This window comes from Rattus norvegicus, chromosome 4 (genome assembly GCF_036323735.1).
Source record: "Rattus norvegicus strain BN/NHsdMcwi chromosome 4, GRCr8, whole genome shotgun sequence".
In the NCBI taxonomy this organism is placed as follows: Eukaryota; Metazoa; Chordata; class Mammalia; order Rodentia; family Muridae; genus Rattus; species Rattus norvegicus.
In genome coordinates, this window is record NC_086022.1 from 130,035,610 (window position 1) to 130,042,246 (window position 6,637).

The following is a 6,637-nucleotide window of genomic DNA, read 5'->3' on the forward strand; positions in this document are numbered from 1 at the left end:
TGTACATCTCTTGTTGGGAGTATAAAAGGATGAAGTGCATAGGCAAAGCAGTGTAGAAGCTGCTAGTAGGCTAAAAGGAGAACTGAATTTAACCCCATAATCTCACTTATGCGCAGGTCTTTAAAGCAAATGGGATTAGTGTGTGGAGGAAACACATGTACTTTCATGTTTCTTACAGAAGGAGTGAAAATTGTCTAGTCCAGAAGCAACCTGATTTTCCATTGGCAGTGAGAAGACTACAATGTTGAGAATACCCATAAAGGGACTCAGTAGCTTACAAATGACATCTTCTGAAAGGAGAAAGGGGACTATGAACAGGAGGAGAAGAGTCCTGAGGGAGAGAGAGAGAGAAAAGGTAATGGAACAATGCAACATGAACATAGAAGGGGGACTGTTCAAGGGAGGAAAAGGATTAGCTCGAGGTGGGGGGGAGGACTAAGTAAGAACAAAGAATAACAGCAATGTATGGAAGTGTTATAATGAAAGTCACCATGTGATGCTAACTTAAAAATGAAATCTGGAAGGAAATACTCATTAAAGAGTCCATCATGCCTTGGCCTTTTGGTGGAAACGAAGTATAGTATTTAGTCTTATCAGTTTTTAAGTAATTCACAGCAAAAAAAATTTCTCTTATAGAATGGAAAAGTCTGGCTACATAGGTCCAAAGAAAGGGAAGGAAGGTGGAGCGGGCCTTGGCTGGAGGCACTGGGTCTGCTAGAACCAGTCACAGGCAAGCCGAACCTTAGTTATCATGGGGCACAAGTTGGATCCTACGAAGAAGGAGAAGCATGGGCCTGGCCAAAAGGCTCGAAAGCAGAAGGGTGCAGAGACCAAACTGATCAGATTTTTGCCTGCAGCTGGCTATGAGAATTTCAGTCCAGTCGTGCTCGGAAGAGGGCGGTCAGGGTCTGTTGAAGTCCCTAAGCCAAATAAGTCTTCTGGGATCAAAACCCAAAGGAGCAGTCCAGGTTCGAGGTAAGAAGCGCCCAGCACTAATTCAAAACAGTGATGGGGACGAGGAGGAAGACTCTGAGGAAGAAGGTGTGGTGACCCAGGGGGAACTTTGGGGCTCTGAGGGCAGTAGTGAAGATATGGTGGATGACTATGGAACAGACTCGGAGGATGAGAAGGAAAAGTTGTTGCCTATTGAAAGAGCTGCTCTGAAGCCGAAGGCCCGGGACCCCGCAGATGGGGCCCAGTGGAGTGAGGAGGACACTGATGACGATGAAGATGAAGGTGTTACCCCTGAGTCCCACCCCAGAAAGGATGACAAAGCAGAGGGGGATTTTCAGATTAATGTAGAAGACGAGGAAGCCTTTGTGCTGCCTCCTGCTAGAGAGATGGACCAGGATGCCCAGGCTCCAGACCTGCAGCGAGTTCACAAGTGCATCCAGGATATAGTAGGAGTGCTTCAGGATTTTGGGGCTCAGTGAGAGGAAGGCCGGTCTCGAACTCAGTATCTGAGTCGGCTTCAGAAGGATCTGGCCACCTACTATTCTTATGGAGACTTCCTGTTGAGCAAGCTCATGGAGCTGTTTCCGCTGTCTGAGTTGATAGAGTTCTTAGAAGCTAATGAGGTGCCCTGGCCAATCACCCTTCGGACCAATACCTCCTTGAAAACCCATCGCTGAGACCTTGCTCAGGCTCTGATCAATCGTGGGGTTAATCTGGATCCATTGGGAAAGTGGTCAAAGTCTGGGCTTGTGGTATATGATTCTTCCGTGCCTATTGGTGCTACTCCCGAGTACCTAGCTGGACACTATATGCTGCAGGGAGCTTCGAGCATGCTGCCTGTCATGGCCCTGGCACCCCAGGAGCATGAGTGGATCTTGGACATGTGTTGTGCTCCTGGAGGGAAGACCAGCTACATGGCTCAGCTGATGAAGAACACGAGTGTGATCCTTGCCAATGATGCCAATGCAAAGCGGCTCAAGAGCATCGTGGGCAACCTGCACCGCTTGGGAGTCAACAACACCATCGTCAGCCACTATGATGGGCGCCAGTTCCCCAAGGTGGTGGGCAGCTTTGATCGAGTGCTTCTGGACGCTCCTTGTAGTGGCACAGGAGTCATCTCCAAAGACCCTGCTGTGAAGACGAACAAGGATGAGAAGGACATCCAGCGCTGTGCCACCTTCAGAAGGAATTGCTGCTCAGAGCTATAGACTCAGTCAACGCTGCCTCAAAGACCGGAGGCTACCTGGTCTACTGCACTTGCTCCATTACGGTGGAAGAGAGCAAGTGGGTGGTGGACTATGCCTTGAAGAAGAGGAATATGCGGCTGGTGCCCCCCGGCCTGGACTTCGGTCAGGAAGGTTTTACCCTCTTCCAAGAAAGGTGCTTTCACCCCACTCTGCGGGCCACCTGACGCTTCTACCCTCACATTCACAATATGGATGATTTCTTTATAGCTAAGTTCAAGAAATTTTCCAATTCTATTCCCCAGCCCCACTCAGGAAACTCGGCAGCAGCTACTCCTACAGAACCTGACCTGAAGGTCACCTCAAAGTCTGAGAACAGTAGTCAGCCTACCAAGAAAGCCCACGTGGCTGCAAAGGCAAAGCAGCAGTTAGTAGGGCAGCAACATACCAAGAAGCTTTTCCAGAAGATGAATGGCATCTCCAAAGGGCCAGGCTTGCCCACTGAACCTTCTGTCCCAAATGTCCAAGTGTCTGCTAGGCCCGGAAAGCAGTCTGTCTGATGGGAAAGCCAAAGTGAAACGGAAGAGAGCTGGAAAGCTGAAGCGGACCGAAGCAGAGTGCCCCTCCCCCCAAGGTCGGGAACCTGGGGACACCTGCTACGCAGACTCCCTCTGAAATCAGTGCCACCCCAAGGCCTAAGTCCCCTGCGAAAGCCAAAATGACAGAGGAAGTAAAGCAGCAGTTACCAGAGCAGCCTGCTAAGGGAGCTGCTTCCCTGAAAGAAGACGCCGCCCCCAAGGGACCCTCTGCCCCTACCACGGCTCACCACAGTTCCACCATGGCCCCACCGGCAAAGAGGAGGAAATCTATGACCAAGGGCAGCAGCCAGCCACTGTTGTCTTAAATGGACTTGGAAACTCACTGACATCTTCTCTGGGTTGAACTGTTAGATCCTGTTGCAAGGATGACCTCCCCTGTGCATACATATGAAACTTAATATACATAGTACCACCCCTAAAAAAAAAAAAGAAAGGGAAGGAAATCTTATTATATGCACACGTGACACCCTGGATGACCCCCAAGGACACTATCCTAATTGACACAAGCCAGTATCAGAAGGAGTCATGCTATATGATTCAAATAATCAACCCCTCGGAAGCAGGGAGACCAGCAGCTGGTTGGAAGTGGAAGCAGAGGAGTTAGGGAATTGCTAGTTGCAGGGTGTGAACCTAAGCCATCTTCTGTCACAGTGTATTTATAATTAACAGTCCTGTACGGTGCCCTCATTAGTTTGTCAACAATGGAAATCTTAAGCCTTTCTCCCACAAGCAAACAGACAGACAGCAGGTTAAGAAAGAAGCTGGGCAGCCGAGTCATGGTTTCCCGCAGGGCAGGAATGAGCCCCCATCTGAGTAGTATAAACAGTGTTTTCAAAGACAACAGTCATGTGAATTGGAATGAGGCTATCTAATGGCTTTTGAGCATCATGGTGGACGTTATAATCATTGTTACGATGCTGCTGCTGCTGCTGCTGCTGCTGCTGCTGCTGCTGCTGCTGCTGCCTTGGAGGGCTCCTGGTCCTGCTCTGCCATCTCGGGCAATGTACTGCACAATTTTGGAAGAAGCTTTTCTGTGTTACAGGGGGAAGATGAAGTCCATGGTTTTTAGGGTTCTTCCCTCCGGCACAGAGTGTATTTTATTATCTTGCTCAGAATGCAGCATGGCTCCTCCTGCCTTGTACCTCTTTTCTTAGTTTCCTTTATGAGTTTCACCCCCTCCCCCGCCCATGGTTTTTCTCACTATCCTCACCATTCTCTTCAAACACAGTGCTATACAAATCAAGTCGGCAGTATACAAAGATGTCTCCAAGGACTCTACATAAAACGACTTTCAAGAGCTTTAAACTTAGAGTGACATTTCAGGGTAGAAACAGTCAGATAAAAACCAGAAGTTTCTGATTTGCTTCAAAATGAGTTATTCAAATTTGAGTTTCTAAAGTCTAGTGAAAAAATGGTTGCTTCAGTCAAGATGCAAGTCAAGACAGCTAGTAAAATTTAATATAAGCTTTCTCTCGTTCCCGTGAGCTTACAAATATTGCCTCTGCGTCATGATGGGTTTTCCCAAGAAGTCACTCGTTTAGGACTCACATCTTTTTGGTGACAAGGTTCCACCTAGGAGGATGTTGGTGGAGGGACGTGGAGGTGGAGGGGCGTGGAGGTGGAGGGACGTGGAGGTGGAGGGGCGTGGAGGTGGAGGGGCGTGGAGGTGGAGGGGCGTGGAGGTGGAGGGACGTGAGCAGCAGAAGCTGTTCTAATTGCATCTGAAAGAGAAGACACGGTCAGCGTGAGATGAGAATGTACTCTCAAAATATCGAAAGGAGAAAAAAGGAAGAGCACGAGGCAGCCGAGGATGGATGCGCTTAGCTCCATGCAGTTAAAACTAGAGAACAGAACTACAGAGAGTCCGATTCTGACTTTAGCTCTTGAACTTCTGATCTCACGGAAGAGACTTCTTAGGAGTCACTTGAACAAATGGTCCAGCAGCGGGTGACCTGTAGGCGGTTATAATCTGGAAACGGGGTTATGAATTGTTAAAGCAAACAGGCAGAGTATAGGAAGTCTGTGGCTTAGGCTTGAAGGAAGAGAATCTGCATCGAAGCTCTAACCAGTGTTTCCTGTTGTGCCACACTGCATTATCTGTTTGTTTCATTTTTTATTCATGTAGGTTTTATTTTTCAACAAATAGAGTGTGTCCTGTGTGCTAGGCAATATTTTCAGTGCTAGTAAACAAATCTATAATGGTAAGACTAAAATATAAAATGAACAAGAGGTATGAGGGCGGGGGATGTTGAATTCCTTGGGAGAGACTTAGGGGCAGGGAGAGGTACCATGTGCTTGTGGAAAGGAAGCCTTCAGCCTCACAGCCAGAGCTGTGCAGGAGTCAGGAGTGTGGTGTCTTATGGAAAACTAAGGTACATAGAATAATGGATACAAAGGCCCTGAGCCAGAAACTCAAAAGCAAAACTAAAGTGACCATTGATGGGGCATACGGAGGGGTAAAGGAGAAATGTAGAAGGCTAAAGTGAGAGTCACATCTTATGGAACCTAAAAAATACTCGGGAGGGTTTGCCTATCCAGATGGTATTGATTAGCCTGCGAAGCTATGGGTAGATTGTGAAAGAGAAGTCTCACGTAGAAGGTTTGAACTGCCCTCCAATCTAAGCAATGATTTTTTCCTTGTTTCATTTTAAATTGTGTGTGTGTGTGTGTGTGTGTGTGTGTGTGTGTGTGTGTGTGTATCTAGGCATGCCGTGGTGCCTGTATGGAAGTCAAGAGGACCACTTTCTAGAGCTGTCTCTGCTTGCACCCTGGGTTTCGAGGGAATGAATTCAGGTCTCCAGGTTTGTGTGACAATTGCTTTCACTCGCTGAGGCACAACGCCAGTTCCAAGATCGGATAAGATTTTCAAGCATCAGCCAGCTGCTGTGCTGAAATGGACTATAGAGGGGCAGAGAGACTTAGAAACCATTTACAAGGCTTCTAGAACAACCCAGGCGAGAGCCTGTGGTGGCCGTGGAGAGGAGGAAGCAATTCTGCATTCTGGAATGTTCTGATGGATGGAGCACAGATGTAGAGGCCAGAGAAAAGGAAGATCCTAGGGGTTTTAGCACTCCGGGATATAATTTTAGACAGCCTGGGCAATGCAACAGATGTATGTACCTTTCTGTATGTGGAGATGATGCATTTCTTAGTCTGGGGTTTCTTGGTATAAACCACGTATAGCTTATCTGCCATCTTCTTTCAAAACTCAGTGTTCAGCCCCTGTCTTATTGACTTCACAAAGTTTTCAAGTTGAACACTATTTCCTGTATGATAATTGAGCCTGTAGATCAAGATGCAAATATGAAGAACGATCCTGAAAAATCCTGTGTACAAAGTAACTAGTGCAATCAGCATGTCGGCCGTCATGTGACTCAGTAACCGCAGTCAGATTTTCCAAGTTTCACTTGTACTTGTAGGTTGGGATTGCTGTGTATTAGAAATAAAGGATCGATTCATCACTCTGCCTAGTTGTCAACCTCTAACATCCACGAATATGCCCTCCACCTTTGTCATTTCGAACTTGTTACAGAGATGGAATCAACACCGTGTACCCTCTTGGGACGGACTTAGTCAGTATAATACCCCCCAGTGTCAAGAGTTGCCTTTCCTTCTCAGATCCGCCCAGTGGCGTGTACTCTGGGCCACATTTGGGAGCTCTTTCTCCTGCGGAAGAACACCTGCGCTGATTTTAGTTTTCAGCTTTTGCAAATAGAGTTGCTGTGAAAGTTGGTGCATAAGGATTTCAGGGAACATAAATTTTCATTTCTCTGGGAGATTTCTCCGGGAGTGTAATTGCTGGCTTGCATGTTAGTTTTCTGAAGAAATGCCAAACTCTTTCCCAGAGCCTGCGTACCACTTGATATCCCCAGCCTCCTTTTTTAATAACATACTTTATCT

General features: G+C 47.3%; 1 pseudogene; it reads left to right on the plus strand.

Moving 5' to 3' along the window:
- The first annotated feature begins 473 nt into the window (after window positions 1-473).
- On the plus strand, window positions 474-3,095 carry Nop2-ps4 (NOP2 nucleolar protein, pseudogene 4; annotated as a pseudogene).
- The last annotated feature ends 3,542 nt before the right edge of the window (window positions 3,096-6,637 follow it).